The sequence below is a fragment of the Anopheles coluzzii genome, chromosome 3 (assembly GCF_943734685.1).
Source record: "Anopheles coluzzii chromosome 3, AcolN3, whole genome shotgun sequence".
NCBI lineage: Eukaryota > Metazoa > Arthropoda > Insecta > Diptera > Culicidae > Anopheles > Anopheles coluzzii.
Window position 1 is genome coordinate 59,959,995 of NC_064671.1, and position 18,327 is coordinate 59,978,321.

The 18,327-nt window shown below is 40.7% G+C and overlaps 1 protein-coding gene and 4 non-coding genes across 5 annotated transcripts in view; 4 read left to right on the forward strand and 1 right to left on the reverse strand.

The window, feature by feature from the left end:
- LOC120959474 (Krueppel-like factor luna) overlaps nucleotides 1-18,327 on the reverse strand; it is a 145,287-nt gene that overhangs the window by 15,461 nt on the left and 111,499 nt on the right. The window lies entirely within an intron of this gene.
- Nucleotides 493-564, forward strand: Trnad-guc (transfer RNA aspartic acid (anticodon GUC)). The gene has a single exon. It is a non-coding gene; the product is annotated as a tRNA-Asp (tRNA).
- On the forward strand, nucleotides 2,099-2,170 carry Trnad-guc (transfer RNA aspartic acid (anticodon GUC)). Its single transcript has one exon. It is a non-coding gene; the product is annotated as a tRNA-Asp (tRNA).
- Trnad-guc (transfer RNA aspartic acid (anticodon GUC)) lies at nucleotides 3,034-3,105 on the forward strand. The gene has a single exon. It is a non-coding gene; the product is annotated as a tRNA-Asp (tRNA).
- Trnad-guc (transfer RNA aspartic acid (anticodon GUC)) lies at nucleotides 3,942-4,013 on the forward strand. The gene has a single exon. It is a non-coding gene; the product is annotated as a tRNA-Asp (tRNA).

An 18,327-nucleotide genomic window follows, 5' to 3' on the forward strand; every position in this document is an offset into this window, starting at 1 on the left:
TCAATCGAACTCATTGCTTTCAATTATTATGAAAATAATAATCTAAAATATTAAGTAATTTGACACGTAAACTATTGTTTAAAATAGTTTTTATAATTTTTAACGAGGTAAAGCCATGTTTAAATGCTAAAAATAATCTAATTGACACAAATCATACCATAAACCTAAAATTTAACTATTTTTTTTTCTTCCGTAGAGTTGATTAAAATTAAAATACCAGTCAGTTTTTAACATAATTAAATATATGAATTACAATTTTGATAGCCAAAGAAAAGCACAGACATAAATGTAACAATGTCATAAACTTCTCAGGGAGAAATCATGTGAACATAATTGTAAGCATAGATTTATTATTTTAAAGCTCAGAAATTTAAAAGAGTTGATGAACACAATAGTATCCAATTGTTACTAGGTCTGAGTAAAATAATAGAATATATACACTTATTAACATTCTGCTCTCCCCGAATTTATTTGTATAGTTTGTAAATAACTTCCTCGATAGTATAGTGGTCAGTATCCCCGCCTGTCACGCGGGAGACCGGGGTTCGATTCCCCGTCTGGGAGAATAGTTATTTTTTTTTTTAGAATTTGCAGTGTTTTTCAGATAATATTAAACTATATTTTATATTTCAATTGTTTGCTTGTTTGCTGAATCAAGAATTAGTAGTATCTGGCAGTAGAATGTTACAACTTGCGGTAGTTTTGTTTAGTATTCAGGTAGCCGCCGGGATACGCGGTTCCTCATATTTGCTTATTCTGAGATACGCGGTTTTCTTTAATTTGACAGTTCTTTGAGCAAATTTGATTGATTTGACATATTAATTGTTATATGCAAAATTATCCTATTCCTATATAATTGCAAAATTTATTAAAACAAATTAAAAAATTCAAAATATTAATCTTTGGTCAAAATTGTATCAAATAATTAACTCAGTTGTCAAAAACTACCGCTTCAGGCAAACTTACACGATAATTATTGCAAAAATTGGCTGGAAATCGTGCAATTCGACTTACACGTATCTCGGCAACAACCTGTTTATTAATGAGCCTGATCAAACTCCATGCAGGATTATAGTTAAAATCATCCAAAATAGGATTATAGTTAAAACAGATTTATTAAAACAGTCAAAATTATTAATGCGTTAAATAAAAAATTATATAGTACAACACAATAACAATATAATTTTAAATCATTTTTAAATTATGCAAGGGTATTTTATTAATAAACGTTAAAGATACTTATTACGTTGTTTATATTATGAAGTTATTATAATATTTATTTATTTTATCTTTTATGGTTTATTTCATTGTTAAAAAACCTTTTTGATGGACATAATATTTCAAAATTCCATTATTTTCTTTTATTTCTTTTTTATTTGCTCTTGTACTATAGTTGGTGTTGGTTGCATCTCTGACTTTACCTATATTTTTTTCTTCAAATAAGTATTTGAAATAATCAATAGAAAAGTTTTGTCTATTTTTACTTTTGAGCACCCTTTTTAATGCATTTTTTAGTTTCTACTAATAGAAAAAATAGTTTTAAACCAGTTTAGTGTAATTCTATTATGACCAGATTCTCACTCATATTATACAAATTTGATCAAGTATTCGACTCTCCAGAAAACGATGTAAGATAATACGATGTTTCAAATCAAACTAATTATATGTTCATTTATTACTTGTTGCACTATTGAACTATTGAAAAAATATGACATGGGAGCGCTCCACATGCTGCTGCCGTTAATCAATGTTGCTATACACATCAAAGAGTTGTTGAAAAACGTAATTTTTATGTTTGCGTAGTACCATAATAATTTACGCCATACCAAGAATTTTAATGTAGAACAAAAAAATGGCTGCAGTCTCTCATATCAACCGAAATTTTAAATAAAACAATTAAATCCATTACATTCATTTTTCGTAAATTTGTCCCTTTACTATACATTAGCCACGGTCATAGCCACGTAAGTTGTAATAATCTTGACTGTTAATAGATATGGCCCTGCAATTATTTTGAGGTTACTATTTAGTTGCTAGAAAATATTTACTAGCGAGTAAATTTCTGACTGGTGCTGTAAATTTAAGTAAATAATCAACTTCCTCGATAGTATAGTGGTCAGTATCCCCGCCTGTCACGCGGGAGACCGGGGTTCGATTCCCCGTCGGGGAGAGAGATAGTTATTTTTAAATGAGTGGGAATTATTGTGGTCTTTCGGATGAGATGACGTAAGTGATTATTCTGAAAGAAGTATACTATAAAATAAATATAAGTTTACTCAAAATGTTGGCGGTGGTTGGTAGTTTATTTCTTCTAACAACATCGTTATATATCTAACACTTGTAAAGCCTAATCAAATCAAAACAACCCGGTTCTATAAATGTTGTATGCGTTGAATAAAAATATGAAACTATTTTTGTTTCTTATCATACTGTAGATGTGGGGATCGTGCAAATCTAAAAGCAACGTATCGTTGTAGATCGTTGTAGAACGATTGAGCGCCAGATAAATTAAAACTAAATATGAAGTGTCAAATTGTCAATATAATTTACTGTTTTGAATTTTAAATCAATCAATAACACAATAAAATCATTAAGAATCATATCAAATTACGATTTATATGCTAAACTGGATATTTTGGCTGAATGTCATGAAATTCTATTTACAAAGAGATTAAAAATACGGTTTCTCCGCTGTCCGCATTAATGGCGTATCTAAGGAACAACCTGTATTATAAAGTATCTAAGGCAATCGAAAAACAAAACGCGTTATGCTACAAATGTTGTTGATATTACTGTTAATAATAACTACGGAAAATCTAAGTAAAACAAATCAAGCTGTCATTTTCATTTCTTTCCGAAATGCTCGATAACAGTAAGATGATTGAGATCATAACAGAGATTTTAGTTAAGTGGATATTGATTATTGAAATCCAGGGCTCCGCAAATAATTTTGACTGTGTCATTATTTGTATAATTATTTATTATCAAACATGCTGCTGACCACTGGTGTATTTACATTTCAATTGTTCAACGTCCTCGATAGTATAGTGGTCAGTATCCCCGCCTGTCACGCGGGAGAACGGGGTTCGATTCCCCGTCGGGGAGGAGAGATTTTTATAATTATAATCGTACAATTAATTTGTTATATTCAAGCTCCATTTGTAACGTAACGTTAATGCTAAGTTTATGAACAAGTAAAATAAATAAACATGGGAATGAAAAAATAAAGAAAAGAATTAATGATGTGTAAAAATATAAGCTGAAGAATATCACAATACAGGAAATATAACTAAAATAGACGCTATCATAAGTATTTACAGTTACATTAAACTAGAAAATAAAGACCGCAAAGTGTTTTTAGCTTGTTTATAACAATAACGTGAATTGGCGATTTGAGATTAATTCCGATCGATTTATTTCTATTCAATGCAAGGATTCCTTACCACTTTCCTATTTTGATCATTTTCCACGCATAAAAAAGATTAATAAAACCTTTAAAAAAGCAACGAACAAAAAAAATTCGATAAATAAATTTACTTTCGTAATTAAACTACTTACAAGTGTGCATTAGTAAAAAAATGTTAAAATGTTACTAATTCAAATTCGCTTATTCAACGCAAATTCGTATGCATTAGGCCATGAAGTAAGGATCATAATTCTTTGAACGAATTGTAAAAAACACATTTCTTCTCATTAAATTCAAAGCTAATCATAGAGAAGTAGGACCTGCAAGTCTTATCAATTTGGTGTGAGAATTAAAAGAAATAGAAACAGTATAAAACTGAGGCAACTTTTATAGAGTTACATAATTCTATCGTGTACATGTTTTACTTATATACTTACTGTATACTATGGTCTATACTTTCTAATAATAACTGTGCTTGAAATTCAATTTAGGATGCTGCGCAGCCGCAATTAAATTAGAAATAGCTTAATCAACGTCCTCGATAGTATAGTGGTCAGTATCCCCGCCTGTCACGCGGGAGACCGGGGTTCGATTCCCCGTCGGGGAGGAAGAAAGTTTTTTTGTTGACTTACACAGTTTCAAACCAGTTTTTAAAACCACGAGAAAGCGTGTTACACTATACGATAGACTAACTCAATTATAATTCCGCTTGCGGCAGAGGGCATTGAGGGTATTTCCGACTGTACCTTTGCCAAATATATTATAACTACCACTCACGAGATTTACTACGAATACTAGCAGTGGCTGGTAGCTTAAGTGTGCTATAAAGGAAGAAAAATGGATCATCAACCTGCCTAATGACGTTGGTGTAACAGAGCAACATACAAGTTTATGCGCCTACTTAGGCTACACATACCACGAGTCATGTCGCTGCACATGAGCGGTAATAAAATTGTTCTTGTGCGAGATCATCAAGCTCGATTGATCCGATCGTCTGATCAACCAGGTGCTTCGTGCAGAATGAGGTAGAGGAGAAGTGATCATGCGAGGGTTTATTCACTTCCAAGTGCTGCAGAATGAGAGAGTTGACTTTGTTGTGTAGGTCTTTTTTCATTGAATGTTTGTTTGTTTCTTTTCTTTTGCCAAAAGGAGAGTTTCCTAACTACGGTTAGTTGTTGCTACCGTTGGCTGTGATTTCGATACAACCATAATACGATCTCGCTTGGTCGCGCTTCCTACAGCACGATTCGCGGGCGGATTCATAAATTTGTTTCCGTGCACGCATTATTGCGTAAATTGTCAGCTTTGCGTTTTTTGTTTGTAGCGAGCAAGAGTAGTCACTGTCGGAGGCCTTTACTTTAGACCAAAATTCGCCATCATGGTTGATATTCCTTCCTACAACATCAGATACGGAAGGGAGGGAGGGGGGGTTGATTTTGAACAAAAGTAGAGCTTAGAGATCCTCACGATCTCCAACCTATAAAGGTATGTCCGTGTGCAGTAAACAGCATCATGCTCTCAAGGGGTCCAAAGCAATTGTGTGCCGGTTGCATAGATGCGAAACGGATCGACCAGGATACGATCTAACCGGATTGTTTCAGCAAACCAGTGAGTGCGCTAAGATCCGGAAATGTAATTCCTGCCAATAGGCTAGCACTTAACCCACCATAAAATTGCTCCTAGCTGGTTGGTCTGGACAAGCGAAGAAGCAAGCGCAGCTCAACAACGAAACAGAGAAACTCTCCCCAACTTGCTAACGAATGACCGTTGCCGAGATAATTGAAGAAATTCTACACATCGCCAATCAACATAGGCCATATCTTTTGACAATCTCCGACCCACTCGTCCGGCTTGCGAGACCAGATCCTCTTCAACGCTTTCCTCACTCTCTCCGGTAGCTGAGATTTTCAAATGGATCATCGCATCACATCGCACTGTGGAGAACTATTTCCTGAGTCAGATATGCCACTCTGCAGCGCGCGGAACATGCTGCAGTACCCTACTGGTACCAATCTAGCAGCAGAGCGTTAAGGCTTCTGCGTACTTCGTGAGATGGTTAAGATCTAGCGTACCCGGAACGCTTGTCCGGCCCGCGCGCAGGTGCGGCATTCGATTGGCACGCAAAAAATGGGCCCCCGCAAAACAAATGTCCGATATCAGTCGGCAACAATCGGTAGCGCATAAAATATTCGTGTCACCAGCATCATCAACCCGAACCGCAGGGAGGCTTGACCAGTGATCGAGAGGGCAATCAAACTAGACGACGAGGTGAGTGTGGAGGAAAAAACAAAAACTTCCAGGCCTGCTTTTCTTGGTTTGCGTGGAACGCTAAGGGAGGTCCCGCTTGGTAACGGTTGGTTTGGATAAGCTTCGCATACGAGCAGTTGAAGTCGGCGAGCCTCCGGAGGTCGCCACCGATCGGGGGAGAAGTGAGAGTGTGCGAGTGACAGTTACGCTTCGTTTCCATCATTGTTCCTGGCCCCTGCTGGAAGCGCGCAAGTACGTCTGGAATTCCAAACCCCCGTGCAGATTATTTGTCTTTCCGGTTGTGGCTGGAGGACTCGATTGAATGGCCCTTTTTCCGTACGAGGCAAAAGAGGCTGAGTGTAAATCTTCCTTTATTCCCTGCACACTCGCACGATCGGGAAAAGATTTGTTGTTGTACCGTTTCTTCACTGGTATTGTTGTTGTTGTTTTTGCTGGCCGAAGCGCAAAGCCCTTCTAATTCCGCCTTTGGCTGAAGGGCAAGATTTTCTGAAGATCGTGTCAGAGGGAATAAGGCAGGCCTTTTGGGCGGGGGAAGGCGTGAGGGAACTTTTCTCGTTTCCAACCGGGGAGACCTTCTGTTTCACCTGCGATAGCAACCGGAGGGAGACGATCTTTCACGACAAACGCTTTCCCCTTGTACGGTACTAAACAGCGGAGAACATAAGATCGAATCGGAGCCAAGGAGCCCTTGCGATCGTGAAGAGAAGTACATTTTCATTATTCAAATCGGTGGACAATAATATTATGTAAATTCGATTGAAATGTGTTTGGTTGCTTGAAAAATCGTTCTTGCGTACGATCGACACGATCATTTCATGGGTTATGTGTTGGGGGGCGGAGAAGAAAATGAAACGAAGAAAAATGTGTATATTAAAATCATAATATCGTAGAATATAAATACTCGACATTGGATACTGTTTACAAAAAGTGTGTTAGCTTACCATAGACATGTCGATGTTTAGTAACCAAGATGAAAATTATTCATTCGTTTGTTTCACGCTTAGTGATTCTTGTTAAGTTTTCATTTTTCATTTTATTTTTTTGTCTGTATATTTTTTAACTTTGTAACATCAAGATTTTCGTGTTTAGTGTTGAGCTTTTTCTTTTTGTTACATTTATATGTTTTGTTTTAACGCTCTCCCTGTTTTGTCGAAACAAATTGCGTGCTTTTAGTTTGAACTAGTTATGATTCGGTCGTGCGCACTTTCTCTCCCCATAATTCCCACGGATATCTCGTTCTAGGTGGCCAACGGTTCGCTTTTTTCCAAGTGACACTTGTAACATGACTTACAACAAACGAAACCACACGGAAAACAAACAATAAACAAAATCCAAACACCTAGTCCCGTGCCGCACGAATCCCGGCGGCCGTTCGTGCGCCTTTGGACGGATGGTATAAATTGTAACCCGTTAACCATTTTCCACACTTTTCCTGCACGTTCAGCACCCCACCCCGCACACCGTTTGCGGATCATCGTACGGGTGACGATGTTTTTTTGTTGTGTTCGCTTGTCGCGCTGTCGTCGTGACACGCGGCCTGATCTTGTGGTCAGATATTCTGCGACCGTTTGGGCGAGGGTGCCAGGAACATACCGTGCGGCACAGTTCGGGAAGATTCCTTCATAGTTGTTTTTTCCTATCCGTTTGGTTTGGTTTGTTTGTTTGTCCGTCTATGTTCGATGAGTGTCCTCCCTGCCTTTCTATCCGTAGAGTAATGATGATGATGATGATGATACGGAAGGGAAAAACACGAACCATTTGCTCCTCCTCCTCTCACCTGTTTTACTCTTCTCCCACACCCCCTGATAGAAGGGTGGAGACGGCAAGGAAAGTTGTAGTGAAGTGAAAAAGGTTGACAATGGGTGCGACAGGTCACGATGGGTGACTTTGCCGTTGGGCTGCCCTAGCACCCGTTGGTACACTGTCTACAACCGAATGGGGATGTAGCGTTTTATCACCTTTTATCTCTGTGGGCCAGGGGAACTCATGCGATTGTGGAGCTCCATCTCCGACTGTGGCCTTTTGCTCGTCTCCGTCATCACATTTGTAATGCATGCATTATTTTAATGTTGTTTTTTTCTGTTTGCCTTGATGCTGGGGCCTGTGGTTGGGTTAGGTAGGATTTGCGAGGTCCGTAAGGAAAATGCTTTCCAACGAGCTGGAGGTCGTTATGTCGTGGATCAAATGTTGTAAGCCAAATCGTTAAGCGTACTTGCAACATGTACACATCACGCAGAGGGCAATTTTGTAGCAAAGCTCATGTAAGACGTGTAATGCATAGTTTAGGTTAACAGGTTTATAAATTTGTATGGAATTTTGACCACAAAAATTGCAAACCGTGCTTATACGTTTCAGTTATTTTAATTTAGCCCTCAAAGAAAGCTTCTGTCATAAAAAAGCAGCTAAAAAAGTGCCTCCAATCGATCGTGGGCGAAAAGTTTCACCGGTCACATCTGGCAATTTCGTCCGACCATTTGGGAGTGTCTAAGTCGCTGTCTCGAAAAGTGAACTTCAGTTCCGAAAGGGTGTAATTTTCCCTCCCACAAGTTGGTTGCGCGTACTTTTTCACGGGCAACAAGTGCTCGTCTAAAGCAAATCTCACTTTCGTGCCCTCTACCCTTTTGGTAGGGGGAAATCAAAGAGTAAAAAAAATTAGGCCTGTCTTGGGCAACACGCACCTGGCTCGTGATCTCGATCGTGTGATTGATCATTTGGTTGCGTTTCGAAAGCATTGGATCGATTTACACCTGCCATACAGTAGGGACCCATCATTCATCTGCACAGAGGGGAAAGGTTTAAAATTTGGATTCATTTATCGGTTAACACTGCGATATGTTTAATGAGCCGGCTCTTGGGTAGGAAGGATAGTTGTTGAATTTTTTATCGTTTAATACAAATTAATCGAAATGGCAAAGTAAATAGGGAACCCAATACGATTTGGTATTTTTCTACTGTTTTGAGATATATGTTAAAAAAGAGATATAACATAAACATTTAATGCAAATATGTTAAATGCCTGAAAATATGACATGCATTATATTTTGCTGATTTATTTGCGTTTTGATAAATTTAAAATGAATGGATCATACAATTTGGGGTTTTTTTATAATTCACATTACATTGATAATTTCTTGAAGTAATTATATTTATCATTTTATTTATTAATTTTAAGTTTTCAAGATCATTTAAGATTTGTATGATATCATCATCAATTGTATAATTTAAAATGTTGACCTACAATTATCTCACAATTTTTGGAAGTGCCTGGTTTTTAAATTAAATAGAATTTCTTCAAGGTTGTATGATTCTGATTGCATAATTTTAAATAAAAACAACGTAAGAAAAGCTGTACATCACTCTACGTCAAAAAGCTATGTCTCACTTTGTAAAGCTCATTGTGTAACAAAGGCTCAACATCAAAGATGAAACTTAGCAGAAAACTTCCGCAACAAATGCGAACCATCATCCGATCCTTCGCATGCGTGTTGAGAGGAGTGTAGCAAGACAGCGAGAAAAAAAAGCCCCCCAAACCACCAAAACCACCCATAAAACATCCTCCAAATTTGGTGGCGGTAATAAATTACACACCTGTTTCGTCTGACCCCATCGTGAGTGAGGAGGTCGTTTTCTTGGCCACTATAGTTGGTTTTTGCTCTTGCTGCTGTTGCTGCTGCTGCTGGATATACCTTCAAGCACAGGCAACCTCCCAGTAATCTTCTAAGGCTCTTCAATTGATTCCCAGCCAAAAGTGAGTGCCGGCGAGGCGGGACGGTTCGGCTTCACGCGCGTAACGAAGGCTGTGGTTGGTTCGCACATTCGAAGCCTAATTGAAATCGGTCAATTTGCGGTCTAAGCGGGAGCTGCTAAGGGAGTTTGTTTAGGTCCGAATCACAGCGCGGTGGCGAGCAACGCAAGGGGAGAGCGCAAAAATGTGTGCAAATCTTCACCCTTACTAACGACTGGGTGGCAGGGAACTGAAATGGGGATGGATTATCTCGCGTTTTCTTCAGTCCATCCCATGTGAGGAGACACAAAGGTGGCGAACTGGCCAAAGGCAACCGACAGACAAAGCTACACACACACACACACACACACACACACGCAACAAAAAAGCACACACATTGAACGACGTTTTGACACTTGCGTATTTGGATGCGCGTGTGGTGCAAGAAGACATGCACTAGCCGCGCACAGACAAAATTACAGACGGCAGGCAGGCGGGCGGGCGACGACGGCGGAGGCGGGATGATGCGGGGAAAACAGATTTTTTCTCCCCTTCAACGTGTTCCTCTCGTGTGCGGCTCGCCGGGATCTGTAATTTTATGCTAAGCCCTCTATCTCGTACCTCTCGGTGTGCCGCCCGAAAAAGGTGGGACCATGTAAAATGATTGCTTGTTTTTGGAATTACGGACTGGTGCACCGCCGGGCGGGTACGACGGCTTGTACTAAGAAGTAGTTGCGCATGCCGTTTGCGGACGTGCGCAGCCACGAAGGTCGCGAACGTGCGCACGTACCGTGGGTTGTGGGGCGGTGTAGAGGGAGGAATAATTCATGAAGTCAGCAAATTTGGAAAAGATCGATCGTATGCCGGCATGTGTGTGTATGTGTGGTTGTATTCGTCGAAAGCTAAGCGGGCTTATTTTGATAGGATAAATGATAAGCTTTCAAAAGTGTTACGATAATCATATTCATTGTCAGTAGTGCTAAAAAATACTGCAGTCGTCGGATTATCGTTTGCAGTAAAAGAAGTAAATGAAAGCACAGCTTAAGACATGAGCATCTTTAACACACGGTGGGTAAAGTAAAAAAATCAATTTGTTTTAAATATGCTGGTGCTGGTGTACCTTCACTCTTGGTGTTTCGTACGGCATAAGCAAACGGCACCGAGCAGGACGTCTTTTTTATCGAAGCATCACTCTCCCGGACAGGTGTCCGTCGGTTCATTCGACTCGTCTGCTGATCGTAGTCTGGTTGACGAGACGAACAAGCATTGAGGCTGTGTGTAACATGAAACATCATCATTTTGCACAGTGGAATGCAGGCTAGGGCATATTAGTGCGAACCGGTGTGGATTTTCAATGGGATGAAAGGCGGTCCAAAAAGATCGGCTTTGATCTGGCGCCCCAGTACCGGATAGTTGTTTCGGTGGGTAAAACAATAAAAAAGAAAGCAACGACAGTAATACGCAACGCATCGGATTAACGTTCACCAGACCTGCCGGCATACGGGGACTGTAATTATTCGTCCGGTTGCGTGTGTGTTCATGTCAAACAATCCATCCAGGATTCTTCAAAGTTCAATTTAAAAGCCATTTTTCAATGTTTTGATTTCTTATTATTGTAAATGAAATCGATACATAAATCATAATATTTGTATCATATTATATCTAGCGGTTTGATCCTTGTAAATTGTTGGATTTTTGGACTTTGTTTCTACGAATGTCTTGTTGTGAGACAATCGAGTTTTGTTCTTTAATTTTAAAACAATTGTAATGCTCTCGATTACTATCTAGTAATATCTAAATATATAGCTATATTGTAGCTGCATTAACCAACATATGCATTTACCAGTACGATACACAATTCTGACGTTTATGTGTTGACTAAAGCTCATTCAATTTTATTTTACAACCGCTTACCCTATTCATGCTAATTCGCCCTCCCCTTAGCACAAGTGCTTAAATCGTTTATCGTGAAAAAAGCAACACGAGTCTTAATATGCATCGCTCTTTTTCGTCTACTGCCAGTAGTTATTTCCACTAATTACCTGATGGTCGTTGCGGATTTTAAATATTCTTAATTACTAGCGTTTGCACCATCACTTGAGAGAGGAGAGAGAGAGAGAGAGGAGGGAAGAAAGGTAAAGAGAGAAAAAGTGTCCACTGGCTAGTGTCGGTGGCGCGTGATGGAAGATTGTCCATGAAGTAGCCTAATTAATGTCTCACGATCGGTGCGTTTGCAAAACACGAAAGTACACTTTAAAGGACGGTTTCAGTGGTTTTTGTCGCTTGTTCCGGCAATCGGTAAAAGCAATACATAGTATAACCGAAAAGTGAGTGTGTAGAATTCTACACAAAAACATAAATTACAGCCAAGATTGGTTCAAAGCCATCCAAAGCGGTAGGTTGGAAGCTTACGATCGCTGATAAAAAACAATTAGCAGCGCTCAGATATGGTGACACTCGCAAGGGCTCACGTTCACGGCTACAAATTCGACCAGAAGTATCTTAAAAAAAAAGCAAAACATCGCAACGGTTCAATTACTGCGTGTATGTGTGTATGTGCGCGCGCGCGCGCGTCCCACAAGTGTTGACATAATTGAGCCTTTTGCTGGCGGCTTATCTGTACCTACAAATTATGCCAATTCACAGCATTCAAAGATCAAGAAACGTTCCGCAGGGTATGAGAGGTTGAATATCTGCCGATTCGAATGTGCGCATTGGAAAAAGAAAAGTGCCAAGAAGCAGACGGAAAGAAAAACATGTACCAAATGCAAAACTGAGTATCCCTGGTGTATGTGGATGGAGAAGTGGTGCGGCCGGCGGACGTTCATGGGGCACACAGGTGAAACTGTGGAGGTTCTTCCAAGCTGTGAAAGATTTATTACCACACATTTGTTATTGCTGAAAACGATATCCATTTTCATACTCCTTTTCCCCTTTCCCGTTCGAAAAAAGGTAAACCCGCGAGCCTTAGGTACGATTCGCTTAAGCGCGTACACTCATGTGCAAACGTGAGTCAGTCCAAGAGACGCGGGATCGCTGCATCGCACGCAACCAAAAGGGAAAAACGCACGTGATGATAAACCCGTTGATTCTAAACAATCTGGCATCAACGTGTGAGACTTTGTCATTGCCCTTCCTCTCACTCGCTGAACGCATGGCTTACCTCACCATCTGCAATCCACGCCGGGGATGGTTCAGGTGTTCCTTCGATAAGCGGTACCGAGCAGTGGACTTCACCGGCGCGCTACTTAGCAAACGGAAAACCCTCAGGAAAATCTTGGATTACAACCTGTGCGGGGCAGGGGGATGCTGCCTGTGCCACAAAAGCGCACGAAATGCGACGATCGATGTAGTGTGTGCGTGTGTGAGTGTGTATGTGCTGCGAACATGAGCAATGCCACTCTCATTAGTCAGCGTAATGAATTAATTAAAATGTAAAATGATATGTTCGTTTTATGCACAGGTTTATTTTTTTGTGCCAAAAAGGGCAGTTAAAGCATGATGCAGTATGATGATCGAGCCGCGTGGAAACGTACATGGTAAGCGTGTACGCACTTGGCGGCATTCTGCATGTGTTGAGCAGGCACCACCGAGAACAGGTTTGAGATTACAACCTCAAATAGACTAATAAATGGAACAAAAATCCATTTAGCTAGTACCGATTGAGCGGACCGACCAGCAGCAGGCGCCCTGCTTCTTTAGGCCGAAAAGCACCAAACGATCAACGTTGCTGTGGGATGTGTAAATATTCAGCTCAGCTGCTTTATGTGAACGTTTCCGTTCCGACATCGTTCGATCGGTTCCGGACTTGCAGGGAAGAGAGTGCAGGGTTTTGAATGAGTTAATCTGCAGTTATGGTTTGTTTGAAGTGGATCTTTTCCCGCAATGTTGCTAATAAATTGAAAGATTGCAGTACATGGTGCTTGTGGCTACCCGGGGGCATTAGGTTGCTTGCTACTGGGGTGATTTTGCTGAAAGTGGATAAGAAATTAGAAATTGATTTGTAGTAATTGTTTCTTAACTGCCCTTGTTAGCAGCGAAATGATGGAGCGCATTCGATGAGCTTTTGTAACTCTATGTTCCTCGATTTGACAGGTCGTGTGTAATGAAATCCACGAAAAACCAGACACACACGAAACCGCGACACGATCTCCCATAACAGGTACCATATGTTTATTGTTTCGTTTGCGTAATATGGTTATTAATCGAGTCCGCGTCAGTACACTTCATGAACGGCAAACGCTCACACCAATCCCGATGCCATAGATTCGCTTGCAGTGTTGGATGACTGCTCGTTCTCTTTTGACCTCTTTCTGTACGATGAGGACTCACCACTGTCACTGTCACTGTAGTGCCAAGCCACGTACAAAGGTAAAGTATGCGCACACTATTGTCTCATCGGCGATGCCCGTCGGTGGTCTCGGAGTAAGCCAGGACTGTACTGCGTACAAACAACGGGCTCCGGTCGTTCGTGAGCCTGGAATAGCAGGTCAAGTGAAGTTTGATCCACTTCTGGGCAGACAAGATCGATCAATATCATGTTGCGCCAATAATGCGACCCTTGTGACCGAAAAAAAAACACTGTGTGTTTCGCTCCTGCTTGTAGAGTCATCCATATTTGGGATTCGCACATGTTGGAGTGTTTCGGTAGCCACAGAAATGCTACGATTTGCCGATTGTTAGTTGCCGCAACTGAAGCAACTGATGGTGGTTAGCTACATTTCAATCATCCTGAGATACACGAGTTAACTTCTACACCTACCGGAGCAAAGCGACAAGTGGACGTTGTGCTTTGAACCATACGTTTGCCTTTTATCTTCCGCACCCTTCAATGTTGATGATCAGTTTGGACGATCTAGCGGCTAGATCGAATTCTTAAGATTGAGACACAAAACCGGAAGCAGATCGATTGGAATTGATTACACCATTTGCTGCGGCAAGAAGTTTGATGTTATACAAAATACAATGCACTAAATCAATCGATTTTCTAAGAAATGGGAATACATCAACCAATCGGCCTGTAAATCTCTTCAGCTTTAGCATGACGTCGGAAACGTTTCTTAGTACCTAAAACGAATGGAAACGAAGTATAAGCAGCAGCAACAGCAGCAACCGTAGTCAGCGTTGGATGGAAAATTCATGAGCAAGCGACTCCTTCCATACGGCGGGGGCCCAGCGCTACATAATGCCGTGAATGTCTGCCCAGTTTTAGTAGCGTGGGAAACGCATTGATAAGCAGGGTGCTGCCGCTGTTGCGCCCGAGCATGAAACATTGGCAACCAGCTCGAGACGAATGTGAAAATCAATGGCTCAATCGATCAATCTTAATCCCGATCCTGGGGGCGCAGGAACCTAGCCGCGTAGGGCAGCTCTGGGATTTGAGTAATTGAGTGAGGACCCTTTCGGATTGAAATGTATGTCAATAGAGGGCATGCACTTGACAGCAGGGTTTTCTTGCAATCGCGAGCGGATTCGTTTCGCGGGGGAATGCACGGGAGAAGAGAAAACATTGTCAGAAGGGTATCCTACATTCCCCCAAGAGGGTTTGTTAGATGCAGCTCCAGTTATCTAGGAGTACACGAGGCGATTGCAATTAAAACACGAACGAAATGATGTGACATATCACGAGGGGGTAGGACAGTAAGTGATTCGTTAATCTAATTTGTGGTTACGTGTGTTGTGTGTTATTTTTTCACTACATACGATTGGCATAGATATACTTATAGCTCAAATCGTATCAAAGCTTATGTCATGAAGTTAATTAAAAAGCGTTCTCCTTCATTTGGCGAACCACTTATAACCTTAGAAACGTTCGTAAAATACGACAGCAAAAAGAGCGAATACTATACGTGGAACTGCACCGCAGCTGTGATTATTACGCGGTAATGAATATCGGATGATTAAAATTGACCAGCAGCCGTCTTTTATTGGTTTGCCTCGAAATAATTGCCTGCTCGGACCGTGCGATCGCAGCAAGCTACACGCGGAATGGCTAATTCCTTGACATGTTCCAGTTATAATCCTTACTTTACATGGCGCACGTCGATACCTGTTACGGGGGTGCGTGTAAACACACATACAGGCCTATTATTCTAACGATCGGAACAGAACTTTTCCGTTTATCGGTAAGGGTCTAACGCGGGCATGGAGCCACTCGCGCACGTTTTGTTGGAGATGAATTGTGTGCAGTTTAGTGTGGCGGGTCGCTGGCAATAAAATATCGCTCCGAAGTGTGGCTACATATTGCATGTGTTCTTTATTTGTTCGCTTTCAATATGGCGTTCAATTTGTGCCCAACGAGAACCTCGCTCGCAGCCCGAATCACACGACAGACAGGGCACGCACGAAATGGTACGGGGTTAGATGATGGTGCAGAATGCACCATAATTTGTCCATAAAATGCACATGTTAATGATGCATGTTTCTCACCTCACACACGGCACCGCGCGCTCGACTGCGACGAAAACCAATAAAATGTGAAACTTAAATTCCATCAATCGCAGAATCGAAACGATAGAGGGTCGATCTGAAGTTAGCCCCGGTTATATTTTTTTTCGATTTACACGTAAAGTCGTAAAATTGAAACTGAATTGCAGGCTAGAGTGCACGAACGTGCACTCGTCGTGGGGCTTTGCTTGCCCATTGGTGTCGATTTTATTCTTTTCCGTTACAAATGCGGCAATCCACATCCCGCATCGATCGTGTGATGATCGGGTGGGAAAAAATAGAACTTGCTTTAACGCAAATGTTTATGGCGATCTTGGCGTGAAGCATTCTAGGTTGTCGATTGCTTTTGTGGCAATTTTATGAAGCTGTTGGTATTAATCGGAATGAAATGTCCGCTCATAGTGTGAGAAAAAGGGTTTTAATGTTTCTTTTAAGGGCTGAAGTGTTCAATTAGTCGAATCGGAGTAATGAGTGCCAATCAGTACTGCCGTGCAATAATTCAAATATGTTTAAGCGGTTATGTTTCGAAAAGAAATTAAATAAGCGTTATTATTCTGAAATAAATGTGTTATGGAAAGAAAATGACAGATGCGAAAATTGATAACATGTTGACTTTTTTTATTAAAAAGAAATTCAAATAAAGACTTATAACAAAGAAACTCTTTAAAATAAAATATGGAATTCAAAAGATTAAAAAAACGCAATTATGTAAGAGCTTTGTTAATACTCGAAAGCTCATAAATCCAAACCTATGCTATTATAGATAATCAGCTATTATAGGATGATGCCAAGCTTACAGGGTTTCTATAGCCAACACTGTAAGCTTTATTTCTAATCCGTAAAATCCAAATTCGACACTGAAAAATGTGTGTCGAACGTACACATAGCAACCATTGATAAACCATTCGAGATTCCCTTTCTTATTGTTGAAATGTATTTTACGGCAATGAATTATTTGCTTATTGTGTTGAGCTGGCTAGAGAAGGCTGTAAAGAAAAACTTACAAAAAAAAAATTGTATCAATGTTTAATAATTTAGTGAATGTATTACAGTCTTATTTAATGAATGTCTTATAGTCAATTTAGTGTGTTTCTATAGCCAGCTCAACACTGTAAGCTTCATTTCCGTATAATTCCTATTTAACATTGTCAAATGAATGTGGATCGTATACCGAGCAACCAATGACAGATCATTCGAGCGGGATTGAATTGTTCGTTTTCGATATTGAGGCTGGCTGGAAAACCCCTGTAATGTTATTAGTTCTATAGCTTGTATGTAGTTATATTTGAATTTCAGTCCCAATTATGTTTTAAGAATTGATTTAAACATTTGTTTCTAGCTAAGCAGTGTTGTAGTTGTATTAATAATGAGATATAATGTTATTTACGATTTTAAATGATTGCCTCTGAAAATGCCTGAATAACGAATCTGAAAAGAACATCAACATGAAGAAATGTAACTGTGTTTGAAAACACAAAAAACACGATTGTGCGTCAATATCATACAGTTTATAGTGACCATAAGATATGTTACTAAGGAACAGAAGACAAACGCACGAATTTCCTTTCCATTTTCATATCGTATCGCTTCCTTTCCCTTTTGTTTCTCACGAGTGTATCGGGTTAAAAGTGCATTTCACTGCATCTTCCTGGCGCACAGATGTTCACAAAACGCATGGAAGAGCGTCAGTACCGTTTCCCAACCGACCGGCTCTGCACGATTAGCCATTTCACCATCAATCCTGTCCCATCCTTTCTGTTATGTTTTATTTTACGACTGTAATGAAAACATTTAATTGATCCAGCAGGCCACGCGAGTGACCGCATGGGCCCGTCTGTTTGGCGAGATGGGGACATCGCAAGGCCGCAGAAGCTTCGGTTGTCCCCACGTTCTCTTTAACGCGCCACCTATGAATCACCATTCCTAACACGCCTGTGCATACATTTCGTACGCCTGATCGTCAAAGATGCCCCATTCAGGTCCGGTCAAGTGCGGGGTGGTAGTTGATTTGTGAGCGATAGTTCGGGTTGCGCCAACGTTCACCGAGCGACCGAGCAAGCTGGTAAAGTCAAGGTTACTGCCCAAAGGAACTGTTCGGTCGGATTTACGCATGAGGAAAACGAAGCAGACGAGGTAAAAACGTATCATAAATTAATTGCAAATAGAAAGGAAACGATTCCTGCGCTCGAAAGAGACGCCGAAAATAAAAGTTCATTGCGCCATGTGGCTGTGTAAATGTGGTAAACTTCCCTGCAAGAGGGAACCGTTACCGTTACCGACTCTGGCTGTGGGTGGCTCGAGGAGAAGGACGCGCGACACCAAGCGCCAGCCAGGTGGTGGAATTGAAGCTGACAAAAGTAATCTCAAGAGCGTTTGTCAGTGGTACTATTTTTTTTTTTGGAGCGTAGTCTTCTGAGATTGAAACAGGCCCGGGCATGGGACGGGTCGTTTGCTACAGAATTGTCACTTAATGTGTTCAGCT